Below are 26,889 nucleotides of genomic sequence, written 5' to 3' on the forward strand. Positions count from 1 at the left end.
GAATACATATGTGAATGTATACTTTTGGTGCAGTAAAGAAAATGACACCTAAGGTATATGGGGATATATTAAACTTGCTATAAAATATTTTTATTTGGTAAAAGACTACATTAAAAATAAAATAAAACATGCAAATACTGAGAAAAATGTATGTAATATATGTTTTTTAAAAAGCTCCTATCAATCTAGAGAAAGTTGACAAAGGCACCAAAAGAAAACAAAAACCACCAACAGACAATAATGGAAAAATTCTCAGAAGAGGATATAACTGTTTGTCACCTAATAATTAACAGTGTGACTGAATGGCAAATAGGAAAAACTCTATGCATATATTAGTAAGAGTATAGGAAAATACACTCTTACGTACTAGTGGAAGAGTGTAGATTTGTGGAAATTTTTGAAAAATAGATTGGATTCCTTAAAATTTTATAAGTACACCACCTAAGGGAACTAATCCTAACAAAATAATGACGGATTTCTCTAAATGGATATTCACAGTACCTGATTATGAAATGCCAGAAAAAAGAGAGGTCTATCCAAATTTCTATAATGAATCAAATCAAAACAATAATGGAAAAAGAAGAGAAATGATCTTTGATAAAGCTAGGAGACACCTATAACCCTTTAAGGGACAGCTGCCAAATGCGGGGAAGGTCATACAGGGACATGGGAAACGCCTAAAGAGACCTCTGTGGCTGCAGATCTCAGACGACTCGGGCACAGCAGTTATCCGGAGTACGTGGGCAGAACGAGGGGCAAGCCACAAGTCTCGTCTGGAACAATAGGAACAAGAGGGGTCTTTAGCGGGAACTTCCCTGGACCCTGTTAAAAGAGCAAAGAGGTGGGACTGAGACTGAACCAGAAAACACACAATTTTCACAGCAGCAACATGTCATGGAGGAAGGTGAAGGAAATGGGTTATTGCCCTTATGAGCAGTCCAAAAATGGATGATTTCTTTGAACTGGGGCAGAATGAATGTACACACACACACACACACACACACACACACACACACCACTGAGCCATAAAGAATCTCTGCTGTGAACCAAAGAAAGCCACTGCTTGCTTAAAACACTGCTGTAGTCTCTCCCTTGATGGAAGCTCTCGCAAGTAACTGGGAGGACTCACCTCATTCACAAATGTAATAAGCAAAAAAGAACCAGCCAAGTATCTATGCAAAGTTACTTTTCAGGAAAAGGAAAAAAAAAAAAATGTGGAGAAAACAAGTGTCAGGTGACAAACCCACACCAGAAAAATATGGCCACTGCTCAGATAAAAAGCATAACCACATAGATGGTCAGGAATACAAGGCACCTAATGAATCAAAGAGTTCAAAGCAGAGGAGATGAAACATGAGCTGGCAGACTTAAGAAACAAATAGAAGAAATAAAAATAAATCCGTCTAAGAAATCAAGGCCACCTTAACCAGCACAAATCAAGGTCATCAGTGAAATCACACCAAAGGACAGAAGCAAGGATAAACAATAGATGTGAATTACACACACACACACAAAGAATCAAAGCAGAACAAAGAGAGGAGAGAAAAAATAATTTAAAGGCATGATATTGAAAAACTAAAAGACAAAAATTTAACTTAAAATAGCAATTCATACACACACAAAAAAACTCGCCATATGATCAACACTGAAATGTATGCTAATGATAGTAATGGACTTCAATGATGAGAAAAAAACAAAAACTTAGGGCATTCAAGCACAATGATTAAGTATCCTACAAGTGTGAGGCAGACCCCTACTTGCACCCCCTAAATTTTCTCCTATTTCTGTTTGTGTAGCCACCCAGCTAGACACTATATTCCTGGCTGTCTTTGCAGTTAGTTAGAGAGGCCACATGAGTATGTTCTGGGGAACTGGACATGCACTGGAGTGTGCAAAGTCATCTGCCATTTAAAGAAAAGCTGCATTCTCTGACTTTTGCCTCTTTTTCTCTTTTGCAAGCTGAAATGTAGATGTGCCAGCATCTCACCTTCGGTTTGGGGATGAGAACAATGTCCTTGGGGGGTGTTGGAGCAACCAGACAGAAGAAATTGTTCCCTGGTGACCTTAGCAGCAGCTGCTCTGATAAGGTAGACAGGCCAGACTGACATATGAGAGAGATATAAAGTTCAATCTTATTTAAATCCTTGTATCTTGTACTTTGGTAGAGTATCTTTCCCATCCCTCGTACAAAGGGGAACAATTAGACTGGCCTCGACTTCACAACCAACATTCGCTGCTGGAAGACAGGGATGTGAGACTCACTGTCTTCGTCAGCGCTGGCTGACATCGCAGAACACCACACACGGGGTGGCTTGTAAACAACAGACCTTGCGTCGTCCAAGGTCAAGGTGCTAGCAGAGCCCACTTCTAATTTCATAGACTGCAGACTTTTCATGTGTCTTCATAAGGCAGAAGACGAGAGGGAGCTCCCTGGGGTCTCTCTTATCAGACTAGTAATCCCATTAATGAGAGCAGCATCCTCATGACATAATTATCTCCCCAAATCACACCTTCAAATACCATCACATTAAGGATTAGGGTTCAACACATGAATTTTGGCAGGACCAAAAACAACATCCGAGCAAAAATCTATTACAGACAGGAAGAGAATTTAATAAAATGCCTAGGTTAAAAATTAATAGAAAAATGATTCCACCTCCAGCTTTGATAGACATGCTTGAATCAAACCAAACCTCCCTACCAAAAAAAAAAAAAAAAGATACAATGAAAACATCTGTTTGATGTTTGAAAGCATTAGAAACTGTCAGGGTAGCCAGGACTTGAGGGCTGAAGCTCTCCAAGAGCCACGAAGAGAGATAAGCCCAACATTCTGCTCCGCTCCTCCTGTGAGCGCATCTGTTGATCCGCAAGCAGGATCGGGCCTTGCATCTGAGCACAAAGGGGTGGTTATGAGGATGAGAAGCTCAGCAGCACTTTCTGTTGCCTCATAGGACTAGAGAGAAAAGCCTGAAATTCAGCCAGGCAGCTAAGACTTGAGAATCAAAGATCTTCAGAGGGAACGAAACCGTATTAAGACAAACCCAACATTCAACTATGAAATTAACCTCCAGGCATTTGCCAATTCATAAATAACATGGGGCTGAGGACATAAAAAGTGAAGCACAAAGTTGCAACTAGGATCCTGTATCAGTTTACTAGAGCTGCCATAACCACCTACCTCAGACTGAATGGCTTAAACAGACATTTATTTTCTCACAATTCTGGAAGCTAGAAGCCCAAGAGCAAGGTATTGGCAGGATGGGTTCCTTCTGAGGCCTCTCTCCTTGGCGTGTAGATGGCCTTCTTCTGCCTGTGTCTTTACGTGGCCTTTCCTCTGTGCATGTCTGTGTCCTAAACTCTCCTTATAAGACACCAGTCCTCTTGCATTAGGGCCCATCTTAATGACCTCACTTTAACTTAATTACCTCTTTAATTACCTTTCAATACAAACACATTCTAAGGTACTGGAAGTTAGGACTTCAACATACAAATTTGGAAGGGGCACAATTCAGTCCGTAACAGATTCTAAGAAGTAGAGCAAACCTGTAGGCATTTTACTTACACTAGAAAGACAAAAATTATACCTCAACTCCCATCAAAGGGGAAGAACTCTAGTAAACATTCTAGGCATTCAGTTAAGTGCCCTTAAAATTACACCTAAGGCCCAATTGGAGGTGGATTAGCCTTCACATTCACTGGAATCCACCTGTGAACCAGCTCAGTCCAGATGGGATGGAAGTGAACTGCCCGTCAGAAGCAACCGCAAGCCTTCTCTGAAGGAAGGGACCGTATTCAGTCCCTCAAATTATCTCTAACATTCTTTCATGCACAATTTTTGTCATTCAATCAAAGAGTACAAAGCATAAAAGGAAACAGAAACAAATAGCTGCAACCCAAGAGGAAAAGAATAATAGTAATACTGGAGACCTAGAGTTACTACTATTCTACAGCAGTTCTCAAAGGGCCTCGAAGATACAAAATGGATATGAAAGCAAACTAATTACCTCTTGAAACAAAGCCTAACGATCATTAAAGAAAGACAATAAAATAAAGATGCTCAGAAATGTAAACCACACAATGACCAGTATTTAACAGAAAATGACCAGGCATGCACAAAGTAGAAAAAGGAGACCCATAAACAAACAAACAAAAAGAAGTTTAAAAACACACTCAGAAATGACAGAGATAATGGAACTAGTAAACAAGAGTATAAAAGTAGCTCTTACTTAGTAACTAGACTTTTGGTGCTGATCACTTTGTAGTATATACAGATGTTGAATTACAGTGTTGTATACCTGAAACTTATATGATATTATAATTTTACTTCATAAAAATAGCTATTGAAACTACATTTACATGTTTAAAGCAAAACACACACATCGTGAGAAAAGAAACTGTATAAGGTCTATACTCTCTATGGGATTAAGCAAAAAATACAAAAAAAAAACTCATGGACACAGACAATAGTACAGTGATTACGGAGGGAAAGGGGGTGGGGCAGCTGGAACAGGGTAAAAGGGTGACAAATGGTGATGGAAGGAGACTTGAGTTGGGGTGGTAAATAAACAATACAGTATACAGATGATGTACTATAGAATTGTATACCTGAAACTTATATAATTTTATTAACCAATGTCACCCAAATAAATTCAAAAATATAAAATAAATTAGAAAAAGAAATTGTAAAGGTCTAGATACAATTTTAAAGATAGGAGCAATCTACGTATATCATAGATAAATTGCTAAAAAAAAAAATAATGAAGAAAAATCTTTAAAGTAGCCAGAAACACACACACACAATGAACTGAGGAGCAAAACTAAAAATAACTGAAGTGTTCTCATCATAAACCACTCAAAGTAGAAAGGATAAAATATCTTCAAGTCACTAAAAGAAAAGACAGAAATCTGTCCATCTAGATTTCACATCCAGTAAATATATCCTTCGAAATAAAGGTACAATGAACACATTTTAATTAAAGACACAAATGTTGAGAGAATATATCACCAGGATATCTGTATTAAAAGAATGTTAAAGTTTTCAGACAGAAGTAAAATAATACCAGATGAAAAGTTGGATCTACACAAAAAACATGAAAAGTATATAAACGTTAAAGTTGTGGATAAATATAAAACTTTATCTCATTTTAAAAATGTCTTTATTTTCAAACATGTAGAAGTTAAATGTATGATAACACTAACATAAAGGAGCAGGGGTGAATAGAAGTATACTGTTGTTTCTTACATTATATATGAAGTGGTATAATATTATTCAAAAGGAGAGTTGTTATAAGTTAAAGATCCATGTTTCAAATCCTGGAGCAACCATTTAGGAAATAAATCAGAGAGATTTGGCTAATAAGCCAATAATGGAGATGTAACGGAGTTCAGAAAATACTCAATCTAAAGAGTAGAAAAAGAGAAAAATATGAACAAAGAGAATAGATAGAACATAGAATACGAAAAGAATGGTGCATTCAAATACAATCATTTCAATATTACATTCAATATAAATTATCTAAACATCCCAAGTAAAAACAGAAATTTCCAAATTAAATAAACATGAAATATCTTAAACCACACTCATAATTGTTTTAAAAATATAAAGTTGAACTGTAATCGGGTAATTTTTAACATTTAATATTGGCGAAAGCTTGCTAACACTGTCATCACGCAGGTGTGGGGAGATGGTCACTCATACATTCTCAGTAGGCAGGTAAATTGGTAGAACCTTATACAATAGCAACATTGATAAAGGTTAGAGATGCACACAAAATTTAACCCAAGCATATTACTTATAGGTATTCATGCTACAGATATTCTTGTTTGTCCATGAAATAATATATATACAAAAAATTAATTGCATAATCATTTGTAACAGAAAATGACTGAAAGCAATCAAAATGACCATCTAGAGGAGAATGACTAAATAGAAGTAGAATTATGAACAAACATACAAGTAGCAGGTACACAGTCATCAGCAAACAATAAGGCTGCTCTACCCAAGTGGCTCTACGGAGTGTCCCCCTAGTTATAATGTCCCTGAGAAAACATTTCTTGCATTTTAATAACCAAACGTAACAGCTGTGTGAATCTCCCAATACGTTTTCTGCCCAAAGTTTATATAGAAACATGCAATACTTGCTTCATAAAAGCGCAATATATTTTTACCAAGATGATAAGCAGGAAAAGTCTGGATTTGTATTCCAAATACATTTAAAAGGTTGTCAGAACTGGAGTCGTTTGAAAAAATCTCTGGAAGTGTCAAAAAATGAAACGTGAGTCTCTGAATGTTGGAGCTAAGAGAGGCATCACACCGAATGTAAAGCTTAATGTTAAAAACCACATGGATTTCGCCCTGGCTGGTTTGGCTCAGCGGTTAGAGCGTCGGCCTGCGGTCCGGAGAGACCCGGATTCGGTTCCCGCTAAGGGCATGTACCTCGGTTGCAGTTTGTCCCCGGCCCTGGTTGGTCGTGCGGGTGGCAGCCACTTGATGTGTCCCTTCACGTCGATGTTTCCCTCTCTCTCTCCCTTCCTCTCTCTCCCTCCCGCTCTATCTGTACAAAAAAATGGAAAAATATCCTCGGGTGAGGATAAAAAAAAAAAAAAAAAAACCACATGGATTTCCTGGTAATCAGAATGTACTATTTTAAATCCTAACATGATAGTGTGTTACTCATCCATCAGTATTTTACTGAGGGAGGGATGGTCCCAACGTGGTTGCTCTCTGAACTTGAAATAGGAGACATCCATCCCAGGGAGACCAATGGCTCCAAAGACTCTCTCATTAGTTTTAGTGCAGAAGAGAAGGGAGACGGATCAGGGAGAGCAGATCATACGAAATCTAGGAAGATATTTACAAAGAAAAACAAGGTATGAGGTCTAAGGATGATTTTTTTTAGAGATGAACTAAGCAAAGCATAGACACGTTGAAAGAGCCAGTCAAGAGAGTTCAAAGTCAAGGATAAAGAGGGGGCACCTGATGGGGTCAGGCCCCTGATGAGGCGGAAAAGGTAGGATGGGACACACCGGCAAAGGGCTGAATTGAACAAGAGGCAGGACATTGAAACAGTAACACAGAGCACCTGGCCTAGCAAACTGCTCAACAATATCTGCTGATGGCAAGGATAAATGATGGAAGGGAAGCCAGAAAAGTATTGGGCTTTTCTCCACTTGCTGCTCCTGGTTCCCTGATGCTGAGGGAAGGGAAAAATGAGAAATCCACTTACGCAGTATTTCCAAGGGAATTGAATTTTGCTGATAGTAAGGAGGTGGAGGTGGACTGTATTTGAGAAATGTGTCTAAGACTGTGTAGGGTGTCTCTGGCCCTCTCCACTCACAGGCAGCCTTGCCATTAATGTATCATCGCCTCCCTAGTTTAATTCTCCCAGAACTAGTCCAGACCTTTGTTGTAAATAGCACAAACTTCTATAATCCCCACTCGTATTTTTCAGCGGAGGTTGCTAATTCCCTTTCTTTACCGAGAGAATTGAAACCATCCAACACAAGCATTCTCATTGAATCTTGCCGTCATCTCAGCCCCTAAATTGTGAAGAAGGTTGGGACACTCTAAAATCCACACCACAGATGAGGACACAGCTTCATCGCTGTCACTGCCTACACCTGGGTTCATACCTCTGTGCAAGAGGATAGATTTGCTCCTTGCACTCATGTAAAATGCCTGTTCTTTGCTGAATTGGAAAGAGATGCCTGGGTTTGCCCTCTGCTTTGCACCCCCCTATCCTCTGCTCCTTCAAACCAAGAACTCTTTCTTAAGATCTCGAGGTAAAATTTTCCAGATGTACAAAACTTCCAGTTTTTTGGCTCTGGTTGCTAGATGAAAAGCATCAACAGTCCACGCGAACTACCAATATGCGCCATATAGAAAAGGAAACAAAGGCACTAGAGTTTATTCTGCAAACCAGGCCACAGCTGGAATCGTGCCTCAAAGCTCTTACTCGTTCGCCTACTCTATTTGGAAACATCCGAGTTCATATTCACTTTCGGAGGCGAACCTTTCTGATGAGATTGCTAACTGCATCCTACCTAGTACTTCTAAAGCCAGGAGAGTATGTCAGACATAATGTTTTCTATAATGTCTTCATGCTTATTATCACATTTTCACCCGGGAGTTACCCGAACACATCAATCCCCTGGGCAGCTAGTGAAATGGGCTTGCCTCTCCAGTCTGTAGAAATCCGAAGTTCTACCCGAGATGTCAGCAATTTCCAAGACCCAGGTTGTCGTGAGCTTTTCTGCTCAGTTCTGCATTATGTCAATCCAGGAGCAAAACTCAGCCCCCTCGTTAATTCCCGTAGAAAAGCCTCCATTCACACAAGATAGATTGTATTGAATATGTAGGGACCATGGGGAAGGATCATAGCCTGAACCACAGAGCAGATCTCTTCAAACTCCACATCAACCCTTCTTCTTCCCCAGGGTCCTTTCTGGACATCTCACCACTGGGGGTGGGGGGGCACCTTTGCTGATCTTCAACCTACTCAGCGCCTCACTTCATGTCTTTCCAGAAACTCCCACCTAGTCTTACTCCCCCCTCTGCAGAAAACCCAGACCCTGGAGGTCTCACTCTCTACCTCCCAGGTATTTTTCCAGACAAACACTTTTTCTCCCATAAAAGGAATTATGATACAAGCTGTTAAATTTAGATTAGAAGCCACGTTCATGTTCGGCAATGTTTTAACAATTAATTCTCGTCTTGCTTCCTTTTGTTGTTGTTGTTTTGAATAAGGAAACAGGCTTGGAGATCTACGTGCCTTGTTTACTTGAGTTTTTAGAACAGTGTTTACACAGCCCACCTGATTCAGAATCACATGGGTGGGTTATTGTGGGGTTCTTTTAATGCTGGATTTGGGTCTACCCCTTTGATTTACTGAACAACCTCCCCAGAGAACCATAACCATGGTCTTAGACTTCCAGTTTAAAGGCTAGAAGAAAAAAATAAACACAAAAAGCTGTTACAAATTTAATTTAAATCCACGCTGTACGGATTCACACAGCACCTGGAAAGACTTTGGACAACTCTGACCCGGGACAAAGTAAACACTAGTGTCGTTTTGGTGGCAAGAACACGAGACTGCAAGTCAAGGCTAATTGTGCGACCTTGAGCAAGTTACCTAACATCCCTGGACCTCGGTTCCTAGGGGAAAAGACTGCCCTCCCGACTTAACTCCAAGGCCTATTTGAAGGATAAAATGAGATCATGTATGTGAACACACTTGTGGGAGGAGGGGAAAATAAATAGCTCTCTACAACTGCTAGGTATTATTTCAAAGTCCTGCTTGGGCCTGGAAAATATCAATCTTGTGCATGTTACCCGTGTGCGAGTAAGGAGCCTGTGGAGTTTTTCAAGAAGCCTGTAGGATCCAAGTTAGGCAGCTCATTGCTCAGGCTGAGTAGCCAGAGAGGGGAATTCTTGATTCAGAGGAGCATCTGTTAGTGATTACGGTTTCGGAGGCATGTGCCCAAACCGAAGGCCATATGCTGCAGAAGTGGTAAGAGCAGCAGTTTCAGTTGTAAAACATACTCCGTCCTTAAAGTGGACAGGAAAGGTAAACATAGGCGCATTATTGTACAATCGCATCAAACAAAACGATGCGTGGTTAACATCGCCACACAGGCGCAAGCACCCACGAAGGGAAATAACAACAGGCAGAGAGCCTCATGTGAAAGAAAGACATCCCCAAACAACAGCCGTCCCTGTCAAACTCAGAAGAGCTCACTTGCACTCTGTGCGTTGCGCAATACATTTGCAGGGTGGGTCCCTCTGGCATCCACTCCCTCACGTGTTCTGCCTTCAAAACTCCAGTTTGTTCAGTTTGGGTCCTTGGCAAAAAAAAATCCGTAACAAGAAATCACTCTAAATTCTATCTGTGGCAGAGATCTGATTATAGTTAAAGTAAGCATGTTTATGATGACTAGGATGGCATGATGGACTTGAACAAAGACCCAGGATATAGGCCTGATGTAAGTAAGAGTGGCCCTAGGACTTCCAAGGGGTCCAGATGAGTGATAAGATCTGAGGGTGGTTGGGGTGGAAGGAAAATGGAGGTAGAATGAGGCCCCAGGGTTTTGGTTGGAGTTATTTTGTGAAAGTGTGCCCTTTCTTTCTATAAAATGGGATGTGTGCTCACATTGAATTTGAAAGGCTGGAGAGGGATCTGCTGAAAACTTGAAAGAAAAAGACAAGACTAGAAGTTGAAGGTAAGTCTGGAAGGCCATATATTAAAACACGACTAATAGAGTCTAAGCACAAAGCAAAAGAGCGGAGGGGCATGGGAGAGCCAACGGCGTAATTATCTTATTCCCTCCCCTCTCTCCTGACCTTTGTTGGAAATTCCAGGTGAGGGTACATGAGTTAAAAACAGGATGCCCTGGCCCTGGCCGGTTTTGCTCAGTGGTTAGAGCATCGGCTTGCGGTCCAGAGAGACCTGAATTTGGTTCCCGCTAAGGGCACGTATCTCGGTTGCAGTTTGTCCCCGGCCCTGGTTGGGTCGTGAGGGTGGCAGCCACTCAATGTGTCCCTTTTACGTCGATGTTTTCTCTCTCTCTCTCTCTCTCTCTCTCTCTCTCTCTCTCTCTCTCTCCCACTCTATCTGAACAAAAAATGGAAAAATGTCCTCGGGTGAGTATAAAAAAAAAAAAAAAAAAAAAAAACAGGATGCCCTGCACCAGGGGAAGGTCCTGGTTTTTATGGGGAACACCTAGGAAATGCCCAGAAAATCAGAATCTCAAATGGCCGGGCTGGTTTAAGGTTCATCTTTCTAGAAGCACTTGAAGAGAAAGCAGGAAGAGCTATGCCTACGCTCAAAGCAAGTGACCAGGAAGAGAAAAACAGTAAAAGTTGACTGTATGACTGATGCATCTAGTGACGATCTTAGCACAGAGGAGCAGAGCACTGAGCCTGTGGCCATGGTCACTGAGGCCAAAGAAGAAACAGAGGTCAATTATAGCCGTGTCTATTTGGTTAGAAGTTTGTTTGTTTGTTTGCTTGCTTGTTATCCATCTAGAACTGAATGGTCACCTCAGAAACAAAATGTAGCTATAAATCACGTCAATCCTTCTTACAGAAACGACTTCTTTGGAGCATGAAACAGACTAAGAAAATAACATTGTGAGATACCGCAGAAAGGTCATTTAACTAGGAGTGAACCGACCTGGGTTCTAGTCCTGTTTTGTCAATTACTGGCTGAGGTAGCATTTCAGGTGGGGCACTGAGCCTGTCCATGTATCTTCTGGAAGCCTGCAGTGGGGGGACAGTGGGAGGGGGTGGGGAGAGATGGAAAGATGATCTTGGAGATCCCTTCCAGTGAAAACAGTCCCTGATTCCAGTTAGCATAGAAAATAATTGAGGAAGTCTGGAAGGCTATATATCAAAACATGACTAGAGGCTACCTTAGGGGAATGGGATTAGGACAGGGGCAGAGACAAAAGAAAACAATTGGAGAATATTTTCAGTGGGGGGAAAAAATGCAAAGGCAGAATGGATTTTTTAAAAGTGACATATTAAGCAGGAAAAGTTCAAGTGAGCATATAAAATAATAGAGAAAGTCTGGAAGGCCATATATCAAAACATGACTAGTGGTCAGAGTCTAAGCACGAAGCAGAAGGAGCGGAGGGAGTGGGAGAGCCAGCAGTGTGATTATTTTATTCCCTCCCCTCCCTCCTGACCTTTGTTGGAAATGTCCAGGGTAGAGCCACTGGAGGTCACTCAATTCTATCTAACTCCTCTTTGTCCTCTGGGGCCCAACCCTCCATGCCCAGCGATGGGGAAAGGAAAATCGGAGAGGGTTGCCTGGGAACCGGCTCTGCAGCCTCCTCTACAATCCACCGTCTCGTTTTCTGGCACAAGGTGAAGAGCTGAGCTTGTCTGTTACCCCACACTGATGTTGCTGCTTTCCCTGGAGATCTCGGCATCACCGGGGCTCCTTACGTCGTTCTGCCCTCCTCGTGGTCACCCTCAGCTTCAGGGTCTACGACTCTGTCATCCAAGCTGTACAGAAGTTGAAGAAGGTCATACAATCAAACTCTTTTCAGAAGCGTGCCATTATTATCAGTGTGACCCTGTTGACAGCGTTCCCAAGCTCATCAGGTGTCTATTTCTGGTGGGAAATCGAATTGTCTTCATGTGGTTGATGAGCTAGGTTGTTGCAGCTCCAATAGAATCGCCCTTCTGATACTGGCCAAACTGGACATTTTCAGTGTTCCCATGGACAGCACAAACCCCAGACTGACTACTGCATTGTGTCATGGGAATCAGGCCAACTCAGTTGTTGAAGGACCCAAGCAAACTCTCTAGCATTCACCAAAAAAAAAAAAAGGTTGCTCTGGCCAGTATGGCTCAGCGGTTAGAGCGTCGGCCTGCTGTCCGGAGAGACCCGGGTTCGGTTTCCGCTAAGGGCACGTACTTCGGTTGCAGTTTGTCCCCGGCCCTGGTTGGTCGTGCGGGTGGCAGCCACTCGATGTGTCCCTTCACGTCGATGTTTCTCTCTCTCTCTCCCTTCCTCTCTCTCCCTCCCATTCTATCTGTACAAAAAATGGGAAAATATCCTTGGGTGAGGATAAAAAAAGGTAGAAGAACAAGCACATGGAAATTAAAAACGACTCAACACTTACTAAGTCACCATTACAGAGTTATCACATTGCCCTTGTACCATGAAAGACTATGTCCGGTGTCCAACTCCAAACATTTTTTCATCGGACGTTTTGCTACCTTATTTCTCTTTGCTCTCAGTACCAACCTCCAGAATATGTTAGATAAGTGGAAATAACAACTTCAAAACTAAAAGAATAAAGAATTAGTAGGATAAACAGAACCCCAAAGGGTGGTGGAGCTTTTACACCGAGCTTTAGAAGGGTGTGAAATGTGAATACACCTGCCCGGTCCTTCTATCTAAAACCTAAGTATTGGTTTTAAACCGGTTTCCTGCCATAGTTTGCCCTTATTTGAGGAAGTATAATTATCCTACAAAACACTAATTGGGGGGTAGGAGAGGAATAATGGCTCTCTAGTTAACTGTTACAGAATCCTTGGATTGTTGGTACCCTCCTGAGATCCCATCTGCCTGTTCCATATAAGAGCAGTTGCCCCTATCATCATCTCTCTCCTTCTACCTCACTGGTCAAAGCAACTTCCAATTCTATTACCAACTCATCGGTGAAAATGAAATCCCCGGGTCCTACAATACCATGTGATAAAAGAGATCGGAAACGAGAAGTGGGCTCACGGAGGTGACCGCCACTCCCCCGCGTCCCCTCGGGAAAGGAAATTTCCACCCTTCATTCGTTTTATTTCCTATGGACGTGAGTTCTGCGCTGAGCGTGACAACGGTTCTTCCTCCCTTCTTCCCTGCCTCCCTCCAGCTTCCAGACAAGGAGACAAGGCTGCGCTTCTGTTATGAAACGAGATGTCTGTAATTTCTATAAAAATCCTATTAGCGGTGGCCTCTGGGTACATGGACATGTGAGCCGTTCGCTGAAAGTAATTTGAGTGGGCATACATTAATAGGTAATTAGAGTGAGGTTATTTATAATTTGGAGAAGGGCCCAAATATGATTAATAGAAAAGAATTTCTGGATGCTATGTCCCTGAGAAAAAAATGCCCACAATGTGAGATTTATGTTCTGCTACATTTCAAAATCATTTTAAAATTGGTTTAAATGCTATCCCCGTGAACTGTAAGGAAAGAGGGCTTATATTTGGCCCAATTCTTGCCCCCTGGTCACCAAACCTCACTTTACAGGGTCAATGCTTCAGTTAGTCTATCATTGTAACTGAGCAACCTCCCCAGTAACAGAAGTCTCCGGTGTTTTTATGGAATAAAAAATAAAATACCATAAAAGATATGGAAACCAATGGAGTAAGTTTAATAAGTAAATATTTTATTCACAGCCTCTTTGAGCTGACAATGCTTTTATGCCTAGTTTAAAGATTCGTTAACCCTGGCTGGAAGCTCAGTTTGTCAGAGGGTCATCCCAGTATGCCAAGGTTGTGGGTTCGATCCCCAGTCAGGGCACATACAAGAAGCAACCAATGAATGCATAAATAAGTGGAGCAACCACCCGATGTTCCTCTCTTGCTGAAAATCAATAAAATAAAAATTATAAATAATTAAAACTTAATTACCTTACAAGCCCAAAGGGTAACAATTTTTTTAAAAGGTCAGCTTTCTGGTCCACACCAACACTAATTCTGATTCCAAGATAGCGTATGTGGTTGATCAAAAGAAGAGGCAATTTCAAAAAGATGAATCCCTAAACTGATTAAATCTAGAACTATAATTAAATAAAAGTTCTGATACCCCTGGAAGGAAAAGTTTCATGAAGCCCTCGGAGCTGAACACTGTCCTTATCTAACTTTGTTTTCCTTTTCACAGGGTCACAGAACCCACAGAGGCAGAAACGAGAGGGTTCTGTCTAACCCTGGCCTTCTCCTGGAGCCTAATTATTTGTTCTCAGAAACTCAAACCACTTCACTAAACCCAAGCAGGCCAGAAAGTTCGCAGGTAGAGCCGAGCCAAAGAGTCTGGTTTGGCGTTCTGAGCCAAAACACGAGTCGACCCATTTGAGCTGACTAGACACATAGGCGAAAGAAAATACAAAAGTTGATACATGTGTGTGCGTGCGTGTTGGTCTGTGTCGTGCCTGTGGAGTGGTCACCGGGCTGACAGGGAGCACGACAGCGTTTCCACCGGCTTCTCTTTTCCTTGGCTCGTCTGTGCTCTCGGAGGCGCACGGCTGTGTCGGATCCTCACGGACGTGGATGTGCCCACCTCGCTTCTGGACAAGCAGGAATGGGCGTTTCAATGCTCTTTGTTGTTTCTGCAGCTGATAAAACTCTTTAAAGGGGTTCCCTGCCCCCTACTTCAGCCTTCCTTCTCTAAACCCAAATATGCTTCCAAGATTCTGTGTAGTATTTATGGTAAAGGGAGTTATTATTCATTTATTCAATACACGGTTGACCTTCCATGTACATGAAATTGTGCTGTAAAAAATGACAAACAAATAAAAAGACAAAGCATAACACACACAGTTTTAATGTAGGGCTTAAAAAATGTTTGTTAATAATGTAATGTTCCCTTTGAAAAAAGTATGATACAAATCTCTTTCAATATGTCTAGATCTAGTCATGGATGGCTAGATAGACAGATAAGAGAGGTATAGGTAACTCTCCCTACTGCATAAGGATTTTCCTCTGCATCCCAATTAGAAGTTTTGCACATGCAGGTCCAGCTCTGGACAAGACAGTAAAGAGGGTGGCCTTCACCTTCAGGGCTCCCCAATATTTCTGTAGCTTTCCTGTCTTTTCTGGGTCCATTTCACTCATGATTACCCTGGCTGCCAAGGGTCCTCCACTGGATCCTCAACAGTCCACTGTGATCCTTGCAAATACCCTTTCTTCCCAGCTCCACTTTCCAAAGTGTGCCGCTCCTGAGGGTGGCCCTTCAGACGCACCAATTTTGCAGGATTCCCAGCAGGCAGCACCGTGTGCTACAACTGTGTGAAACCCTGGCTCAAATACTTCCCAGTTCTGTGATTTTGAACAGCTTACTTAACTTCATGTCTCAGTTTCCTTTTAGGTAGGATTCGATAAATGCAGGCAGTGGTTAATCCTGTGTTTCATTTAATCTGGGACGTCTTTAACAGTTTCAGCATGATTTTGCAAGCCCCAGGAAAGAAAAGAATGTTCTAAATTATGCTAGTAAGACACCATGGATTGCACGATACATCCCAATTTCAGTGTTAAAATGCCGGGGGCAAGGGGAAGTGTATCCTAAAAATGATTAAATGCAATACTATCAACCTAATAAGGTTATTCTCAGTATTAACTAAGATAACCAATATAGTGTGCTTAGCACAATGCCAGACACAAATTAAGCACTTGAATGTTAGCTAATAGATTAATGTATTACTCCTGCCAGATACTATACTTCATTTTAACAATGGTTCTTGAAACACAATGCCTGAGCATACAAAGAGTTCCTGGGGCCAGGCGAGGTCTAGAGGCTGAGAGCCAATGGAAACATGCCTCATGGGTGGCTCAGACTTTGTGATGCCCTCATTCAAGTTACTCGTCTTGAAAGTTATTTGCAAGACTGCTCCTACTCAAAACCTAGTGACAGAAACCGGGGAGAACTTTTATCACAGTTTAGACAGATTTATCTCTCCAAGAAATAATTAAATGTTTCAAAGGATTTCATAATTAGCTGAAGTTGATAACCCATCCCACGCCCACCAAAAAATAACTTTCCTGGCTTAGTTGCTTTCTTACACTCTTTAAACCTGGAAGTTTATTCCAAGCACCTATGATTGTTCATCCTCAGTATTCTAATTTCTATCATTGGATGTGTTAAGTTGAAAAAAAAATGTACAAAGACGAAACAGGAAAGAACACCTTTTCACCACCAGAAAACACTTGTCTTTCAAATGAGTGACACTATAGGACAAGAATATTTTAGCAAGCACACTCTGAATGACATAACTGCCCTACATTTAGAAAACTATTCTTGCCACCTTTAGGTTAAATTCAACACAGGAAATCTAAAGATGACAATCATCCAGAAGTCAGATATGATATACATAACATGTAATGCTCATAGAATGTGCTGTAAAGCATCGTTCTTTTATAGGTCTTCAGTTTAGTCTGCAGCTGGACGACTTGTTTATGCCAGCATGCCTGTCTGCTAAGTAATATGCTGACAATGTTGATGTGATTTTCTAATGACTTGACTACCAGTGTAACAGTTGACAATATGTTGCCACAATTGCATAACTTCATAAAGTTTTTGTCTCGATTTTGCCAAAAAAAAATCTAGACGGTGTCTATTTATAACCAATCAACCATTTACAGTGAGTCAGACCGTTTTACATCTCTTGCATGAATAATATGCTTTGATCTAAATTTGATTAATGAGATTAATGAGATACATTTGCCAAAGACAAGTCAATCAAGATGCAAGACTCCGGTGACACTAATATCCACCTGCTCAGGCAGACCTAAAGAATAGCCTATACTAGAAGACAGTAATTACAATATGCAACCCAAGGCCAGAATTGTACTCATCCTACAGTCAGCACTTACCTCTGTTGTACTAGTCTTTCCATGGGCTCAGATGGATTATTTGTTTACATTCCAACTCTCCTATTGAGCCACAGACTTACTTGAAGACAGAAATTGTACCTTATTTATCTTGGTCATTCCTTTAGCCAATCTCCTTTTACACAATACTTCAGAACGTATAGAAGTTTAAAGTTTCTTAAATTACACTCTATGTCTCCACTTTCTACAAATTGACTGTCCCTACAAACAAACAAACAAACAAAAAATCTCATTGGTCTACACAAGTTTTTGAAATCAAAGGTCTAGAAAGACTTGACAATCAATGTGCTTTTAAGCTCCTCCTGGTAGAAATGCCTTGGGTAGAAAGGAGAACATGCCACATAGAACTATAAGTAATTCATCCTAAACAGCTTTCATTAACTCAAAGATTGTTTTTCTTGATACCAGCTACAGGATTATAAATAGCCCAGCCAGTGTGGCTCAGTGTTTGAGCATCAACCCATGCACCAAGAGGTCGCCGGTTCGATTCCTGGCCAGAGCACATGCCCAGGCTGTGGGCTAGATCCCCGGTGGGAGGCATGCAGAAGGCAGCCAATTGATGCTCTCTCTCATCAGTGTTTCTGTCTCTCTCTCTTCCTTCCTCTCTCTCTCTCTAATATCAATAAAGAAAAAAAAGAATAAGAGGATTATAAATACAATGCATTTTTTAAGATAAGGTGGGTCTCCGAATGCTACTCAGGACACCCCCTAGACAATCTATTCTCTGAGAAGATAGCTATGTCCTCAAGAAACTGGAGCAGTCTGCTCTCTGCTGGTAAGACTCAAGTCAATCATCTAAATTAGAGCAATGCTGTAGAAGTTGACATGGGGATCTGGAAATGGAAGGGACCTTAGAGATGATGTGATTATTCCAGTCAACACCCTCATTACAAATGAGGAATTCAAGCCTCATACTAGCTATATGACCTGACCAAGTTCAGACAACTTTTCAGAATCAGAAACATAAAGAACACAGGGGTCTAAATTCTTAAAAATATTTTTATTGAGCTGAGTTTTCAAGTCTACATTTGACCAGGACACAAACTGGTCATTAAATTTATCTCCAAGACATTTTATATGTGGCAAAAATAATGCACTCTGCAGAGTTTGATATCAAGGAATAACACGTCAATTCTGAGTCTGCAAACAGTAGGCTCTGCACATGAACCTACTCACAGTGAGGGTGCTCTAGGAGACCTACCTTGAAATGTTGTATTTCTATCCTAAATATGTCTTGAGTCCGTCTTCCCTTCAGACCGTAAACTTTGTCCGGGCCTCTGTCACCTATCTTGGATCATTGCAACAGGTTCAAAACTGCTATCCCTGCTCTCAAACACTCAAGCACTCCAGCCAACTTCCCCTCTGCCATACATTCATCCAACAGAAAACCTTGCTCTTGGCATCACACCTTGCTTTAAAAACCTCCATAAAACCCAAACACAAAAGGGGCTTTCACGATCTGGCTTCAGTGACTACCCTTCACCCCTGGCATCTGAGAATACCCACTCTGAACGTTGTCACTCTTTCCTGACCACCTGATTTCCAACCTTGGCACGTGGTCTTCCTCAAACTGGAATGATCCTCTGCCACCTTCACCCCGTAGTCCATGCTAACACTATTCTTTACCTGAAAATGCATGGCCAGTTCATATGCCAATGTCTTAGCAAAACTTTCCCCAATTCCTCCATTCAGATTTTGTTGCTCCATTCTAACAGAATTATTTAGCTTAAAGGAAACAGAAGACCACTGGATGATGTTGAACAGGAGGGTGACAGTAATAAAATTTCAGATTTAAAGGATCATCCTGGCTGGTAGGGTGAGAAAGAGCAGATGCAGAGGGACCCCTTGCAAAGTTATTGAGGTAGTCCAGGTAGTGACATCAGAGGTGACAGTGGCTTCAACCAGGGTGGACAATGGATAGAGAGAGAAGTATGTGCACAGATTTGGTGATGGATAAGATGAGAGGAACGAAGAGAAGTATCAAAAATGACCCCAAGTTTTCTAGCCTGAGCATCTGGGTAGTGTGCCATGTCATTTACTAAAACCAAGAACATTGTGAGATATGGTTGTTGCTTACTTATGTTTATTTGTACCTTGTTTTGTTTTTGTAGTTGGTGGAAGTGAGGCAGATCAGGAGTTTAGCTTTAGATGTCAAAGTTGTAGTGTCTATTTTCCTACCCAAAAAGGGTGAGTCATTGTTATGAGGGAATTAGGGAACAGGGTCTAGACTTGACATCTAATTCTAAAAGGTGTGGACATATAAAAGGCAATTCTACATAAGAGGGATTGACTCTGCCTTGGGAGAGCACGTGAGATGAGAAAAGGGACGGGCCTGGAACTCATCTTGCTACTATTCTTTTTCCTCCTTTCTTCCCAAGTCAAATTATTTAAAGGGGTTTATATACCTGCTGCCTGTAATACCACCAATCCCTCCTTATTACTTATATAATTTGACTCTTGCTCTTCCTGCTTTATTAAAGTTATTCATAATAATTCACAGGAGTCTTCAAAGACTCCTAGTTCTCAAAAGCAATGGCTTTTTCCATTTCTTGTTCTCCATAGCCTCCCTGTAGCATGAGAGACTGCCAATCACTACCTTTCTTACAATTCTCTACTTTTCTTACTTCTTTCACTCTACCACATTCTGATTCTCTTCTCTGCATCCTTTTCTGTCTTCTCTCCGCCTTCCATCACCTAAGTGTGAGTGTATCTTATAACTCAGATTTCAGATATTTGTTCTTCCTTTCCTAAGCCCGTTGATCTTATCGACTTCCTCAACTTCAACTCTTCAAGTACCGCTTACACACAGATGCTCCCCAAATCTTTATTACTAGTCCTGACTTTTTCTCTCCCTTTCCTTCTTCTACACTGGGCACTACATTTCCAACTGCTTCTTAAATGACATGCTATCACCTCAAGAACATTTCACCCAAAACAAAACCATCCCCCCAACCCCATCTTAATAGAGTGTCCGGATTTCTCCCGGATGATAATGCTCTGTAACCATTTTCCCTCATGCCCAGGTCTCAAATCCTATGTCACCCAAAAGATGTTAACTTAACTTGTCCCTCACTTCCCGCATCTAATAATCTCAGAGTTATATTAATTCCTCTTTCTCTTCCTGATGATTTTTCTCTTCATTATTATAGTCCCTACTGTACACTAGGCTTTTATCATCTTTTTTTAGGCAAGTGAAAAAGTTTTCTAATCAATTGTTCTACCTTCATTCGCTCCCTCTGTCATCTATCCTACCGGTTACTATCCGTGTATCTTCCTAAACCATTGCTTCACCATTTCATTCCCCATCTCAAAAACTTAGAACAACTCCTTAGCTAAGTCTTCCAAAATCTGGTTTCATACTACCTTTGAAGTTCCAATTTCTGCTACACTCCTACATTAACTCTCTGTTCCCTGTACAACCTGTGCTTTCTCCAGTCTCCGATGCATGAATCCCACACATCTGAAACGACTTATTAACCCTTCTCCAAGTCCATACACCCCTCAGAGGACAACACACCTCTCACATCCTCCATGAGTCCTCTGACCATCTCCATCTGAAAAGGACTATTTCCTCATTCAGAACTGACTGTCCCTGCCCATTAGTAGGCATTTAACACTCAGGTTTACTTCTTTTCCCCAACCACTGGCTCACTCTCTCTATATAGGACTCTACACAGTTACTTGTTGGTTGCCCATTAATAACCTTAATAAATATTCAGAATCAAAATTTTTAAATTCCAAATTATTAAAGAATGTGATATTGCTATAGTTCTACTCTTAATTGTCATCATTATGGCACCAACTAGTTCAGAAAATAGTTGTAGAAAATCTCCAAATTTTGGAAAGCTAACTGGATTCATATTCTAAAAATCATCAGATGTGTTTCCTGTCGTTCTAAAGTACAAACATAAAGAAGGAAAGGAGTTTGATAGTGATATCATTAAAGTATATTTAAAACATTGCTTCATTTAAACAGAAATGCAAAGAAGAAAAATTTCAAGTCACAGTAAATATCAATAACCACAGTTCGCGGGCTTGTGACTCATATCAGATTTCACGCGCGCTAGTTCAAATTTCGCAGTAGCCTGGCTCCGTGTAGTAGCAGAAACAATCACGTAAAACGATGGTGATGCTGGATATAATCCAACTGAAATCATTAGCTAAGTGTATTCCCAATTAAGAGAACCCACCAGTTTGATAAGAATATGGACACTTTGGGGAATATGTGTGCGATTTGCTAACCTGGAACCTTGTCCATTTTAGTCACTTGCGTTACGGGGAAAACCAAAGTCTCTACCTAAACAAGAAAATTAAATTTTCAGACTCCCTGAGTGCTCTGAGGCCCCACATCTCCCGAAAATCCTTTGAGACAGTGTGCTTTAGAACTTCAGCAGGCCTCTGTGCTTCTTTACCGCTCCGGGCTGCCTTCCGCAGCTGCAGAACCGGAGGCTTGACCTCATTTTGCTCTGCAGCGTTTGATAAGGTGCACAACTGTAAGTGAGGCGAGAGACTCGGCTGGGCGTGGTGAGAAATTAACTCGAGTTTTCTAAATGACTTCAGGATGAATCCTTCTGGTGTTTGTTTGCACTGTTGATTATCGACTGGTCCATAAGATCTTTGAGGAAAACATTTTTTTTTTTCTATGCAGTGTGCCCCTGCCTGGAATATATTCGCCTGTGCCAGATATAATGAAGCCACTCAAGAAACAGTCATTAAATTGAATTCTTATCCCTGGAACAAATAAATGGTATCCAAGAAGGAGAGGGCCTAAATTATTGGGCTCTCTTTGAAGTGGAAAATATGTTTCAGAAGTCAACTAGGTAAAGAGCTACAGTTGTTCTCCTGGGATGACTTTTGAAATGAAAGCTGACCGCAAGGGAGATCACTATGACAGGCCTGAACCCTGTTGGATTTAATCACCTATGAAAGATCTTTCCCTGTTCTGCACATCAGGAGGCTTCTAAATTGGATGCAGGCAACTCAATCACTTTCAAAAGTCAGCTCTCGACAAAGGAATTGGAAAGAATCGTTTCATAATTCCTACAGTAAGAGGAGCTGCCACAGTAAAATAGCAGCAATTGGGGTTAGGTAGGCCCCCTTTTCCCATGCAGATTCCCCAGTAAGTGTTTTTGTTTCTTGGTTTTGTTCAAATAAGATCCAAGTTATGGTTTCATAATTTCCCCGTCACTAGCCCTGAAATGAAGTTACTACAGCCCTTCAACTGGAATGACTCCACTAGCTGCATAGCAAACCTTGGTCCAAGATTCAAACCAAACTGAATGTTTGCGGGTTTGGGTTGTTTTGAGTTTTCTAAACTTCAAGCTTAAATTTTCATGAACCTTATTGCACTTCCTGATCTTTTCTGGGAGAGAGAGAGTGGAAAAACTGACCTCTTTGGTGCCAGTGTGAGAAGCAGTCCAAGTGCTGTAACGAACTGCACGGAGAGAAGATAGGCCTAGTCAGGAGGACAGAAAGATGGTCAACGCTGGACCTACTTTTTCAGATCTTCTAAAGGCTGCTCTTACACTCTAGTCTGCTAACTCCTATCACTTAATTAAGACATCCAGTGAAAAACTGCAGTGTAGTGTTCCTAAAAGCCATAATTTGAGTTCAGAGTTGAAATAAAATAGCCATTACCTATCATAACAATAAGTAAGTAGAATTTAACAAACATGATAACATACTCAATGCCATCTTGGAAAGGGAGCCGGAGGGAAGGGGGAGGGATGCTCAGATTTAAGCCTTTGGGCTTGGAAGATTCATTGAATTTTACAGATCCATGAAAACAGAGTGGAACTGTATGAGGGAAAGAAGTTGTGCAAGAAAGTAGGAGAAAGAACACTTTATGGCAGAGCCATTTGGTACGGTGAAGACAGCCTAAGCCATGGATCAAAGACATACGAAGACAGACATACATGGATCAAAGTTCATGGATCAAGAACTGGGTCCCTCTCCATAAGTGTACTGCGGTCTACTCCTGGTTGGATGGACGCCAGCTCAGAGACCAGCTCCATGACAAAGACCTTCCGAGTTGAGATTGATGGTTCCTGTAAAGAGGCAGTTTCAAGAAAGACTGACCACCAAATCAAGGATGAAAAGGGGGCAAATGGAACCACGTCACTAGCAGTCTTATTTTTCATCACTGTGATGGATAAGTGGCTCATACAAAATCCCAGTGTGGCTAAATACAAAGTCAAATGCATCTGAAGTTGCCTGGCATAAACTATTGCTCAATAAAAAATACCATATTGACCCAGCCAAAGCCTCTCTCTTAGGAAATGTAAAAGGAGTCATTTGCAAGCAAGCCACATTCTGAATGAGCTTTTTCACATGCTCTGCTGAACATCCTTATCTTGGGAGAACTGGTACCCAGGCCCCCTCGCTTCTCCAAATGGAACCCCCATAACCAAGCATAATCTGAATATTTATCTGATAAGATTAAGTAAGGCAAGGCTGATATATAGGATTAAGGCTCTTAATCTCCCTCCCACCACCAATATTTGGAGATAAAAAATACTTCCACTTAAATCTTTGTAAAGTATTGTCTGGAACAGTCCCAACTATCCATAACAACACTCTGAAGGGGGACATGATCAAACAACACTGACCACGGGACAATCATCAGGTGTGAGGAGTATAAAGGTCACGGCAAAAAGGAAACTGCTAGTCACAGACAAGACAGGAATGTTGAAAATCAAGGAAGTAGGTCAAAATATGCATTGGTGCAGGAGGTAGTCTCAATCCGCAGCTGTGGAATCAGAGCGCGTCAGTAACAGGATGCCCGGGGATCAAATAAACTATGTGAGTTATAAATCACTTTTTAAAGCCTATCCACCATAGGATTCCTGATATAATTAAAGCAGTAGGAGGGAGTTCTTTTGTTCTTCGTTCATTATTTTTCCATAACAAGGTTTAATGGAGAAAATTCAGAATACAGATAAGCACAAAGAAAAATAATACACATAGTTTAACTACCTATAATCCTACTACCCAAAAATAACACTGTTGATATTTTGGTGTATAATCTTTGAGACACACACACACATACACACAAATAAACATATATGCTTAATGTTTTGAAAAGATGTTCTGAAATGGTTTTGTAACTTTTTTCATTGAATAACATGTTGAAAACATCTTTCCATGTACACAGTATACACACACATCATCATTCCTAGGGTCCACAGTTTGACTGTACAATACCTTGTTTGGCCAATTTGTATTTATGGTCATTGAAACAGTTTCTAATCTTTCAAAACACATTTTGTATAGATCTCGGCATATTTTCTCATTATCCCTTAGAAAGGATTTCCAGATCTGGATCTACTTGGTCAAATATACATGTTTTGGGACAGATTACCTCTCAGAAGTGTAACATCAATATACACTTCCACTACCAGCATGAGAGTTGTTATTTACCTTCATCCTCACCAAGGTTAGCTTTTATCATGATTCCAAATCCCTGCCAATCTAATGGGAAAAGTATAGAAACTTACTGGAGTTTGACTTGCATTTTACTAGTGGGATGGCTCATTTTTTGCAGCGTTGTTGTTTCTTCACCACACACAAATCGGATTTGAATATTTACACGGTACAAATGCATTCTCTCACAGTACGCCTTTGCGATTCTATGTAGGTCTTCTTCTACCATAAGATCATCTAACCATTCTCTTGTTTACTTCAAGTCCTTTTATAGTCTGGTTTTTCAGAATTTAAATATTTACTTATATCTGAGCTGTATTTTCCTATAAAAACTAACAGAGTTCTAACTTTATTTTTTCCAAATGGTTAGCCCATTGTCTTGGCACCATCGATGAATAAAACAAGTTTCCCTCATTGATTTGAATGCAGCCTTTAGCTTATACTAAATTATAATAAATATTTGTGTACATTTCTGAGCTTCTCATTAAAGTCATTTATCTATTACTGGTTCTTTGTGGACAACAATATCTTAATTATTATAGCTTTAAAAAAAATAAAATGTATTATCTGGAGGCAAAGCCCTACTCAGAACTCTTTTCCTCAAAATGCATGGGCTATTTTCTCAGGTGATCAATATTTTTTAACTGTAGTTTTATTTTTATTTATTTATTTATTTTCTTTATTGATTTTAGAGAGAGAGGAAGGGAGAGAGAGACAAAAACATCGATGAGGGAGAACATCGACTGGCCACCTCCTGCATGCCCCCCACTGGGGATCAGGCCTACAACCTGGGCATGTGCCCTGACCGGGAATCGAACCGGCAACCTCCTGGTGCATGGGTTGACGCTTAACCACTGAGCCACACCAGCTGGGCTTAATTTATAGTTTTAATTAGAACTATGTGAAGGTTTTTAATAATGTGGGGATAACAAATTTTTATAAGCTTTCTCTCTCTCTCTCTCTTTCTCTCTCTCTCTATTTAGTTATCTTCTCCTAAATTTCAGTAATTTTTTTCTTTTAAGTCTTTTTAAAGTTTATTAGTCTTTTGTTTTGAGTCTTTTAAAGGTTGTTGTTGTTGTTTTTGTAGTGTCTTACTGGTACACTATACATTCTATTTTATCAATCTGACAAATGCGATCTTATGTTCAATAAAGCCATTCCCAGTACAGAGAAGTGTCAGGGGTTCTCAAGACCATCTTGAAGCTGGATGAGTCACTAAGATTCAAAGGAGTCGAAGTCATTATACGCGTGGTTATGGTTCATTACAGTGAAAGAACAGACTGAGAGCAGAAGCAGCCAAAGTAAAAAGCATATGGGGCACAGCCCAGATATGGGAGCCAGCCTCGAGCCTTCCAATATCCCCTCCCAGAGGAGTAACACGGGACACAGTTCCTTCAGTGACAATGTGTGACAACATATGCAACGTGCTGCCAACCAGAAAAGTTCTCCCAAGCTTGAGTGTCCGGGTTTTTTATTAACACCATCCATGTAGGCATACAGCACTTCCATAACACAAGCTCCAGGGTCCAGAAGAAAAGCAGGTGTCCAGCCTCAATCACATTGTTAGCATAAAGCAGTGATTTTCAACCAGTGTGCTGCAAGAATTTTTAAACATGCAATACCTGACTGTTTAGTCAGGGGCACTGACCTTTTTTTTTTTTTTTTTTTTGTCGCTGAATTTTAATTTATGTGTGCCATGAGATGAAAAAGGTTGAAAATTGCTGGCATAAACTATCTGGACAAACTGATACAACATGGCTCAAGGCCTCAGGCATGAAAAAACATTCTCATTAGACAAAACATTCCAAGAGCTCAGCTCCCAGGAGCCAGCCAAAGGCCAATCCTGAAAATGGGCCATTCTTGGGAATATGCAGGGTTTGAGCAACCTAGGCCTGCTGAGTTAACCCTTTCATGCGCAAGAGCTTGCCCTGGCCGGTTTGGCTCAACAGTTAGAGCGTCGGCCCACGGACAAGAGAGTCCTGGGTTCGGTCCCCGCTAAGGGTATGTACGTCGGTTGCAGTTAGTCCCTGACCCTGGTTGGGGTTGTGTGGGTGGCAAGCTCTCTCTGTTCCTTCCTCTCTCCCTCCAGCGCTATCTGAGCACAAATGCAAAAATGTCCTTGGGTGAAGATACTAAAAAGAAAAAAAAAAAGAGCTGATGATTTTATATATTGACGCTAGCCGTTATACTGAATGAATTTGTTTTCAATTCCTTTGAGTTGACTTTTGTACTCATTCTAGCTAGACACTCATATAATCTGTGAACAATGGGCAATTTTTTCTCCTCCATTCCGGTAAATACCAGAATACATTTTATTTCTTGTTATTAATACATTTCCTGAAATTTCTAGAATA

Source organism: Molossus molossus, unplaced genomic scaffold (genome assembly GCF_014108415.1).
Source record: "Molossus molossus isolate mMolMol1 unplaced genomic scaffold, mMolMol1.p scaffold_m16_p_10, whole genome shotgun sequence".
Lineage (NCBI taxonomy): Eukaryota > Metazoa > Chordata > Mammalia > Chiroptera > Molossidae > Molossus > Molossus molossus.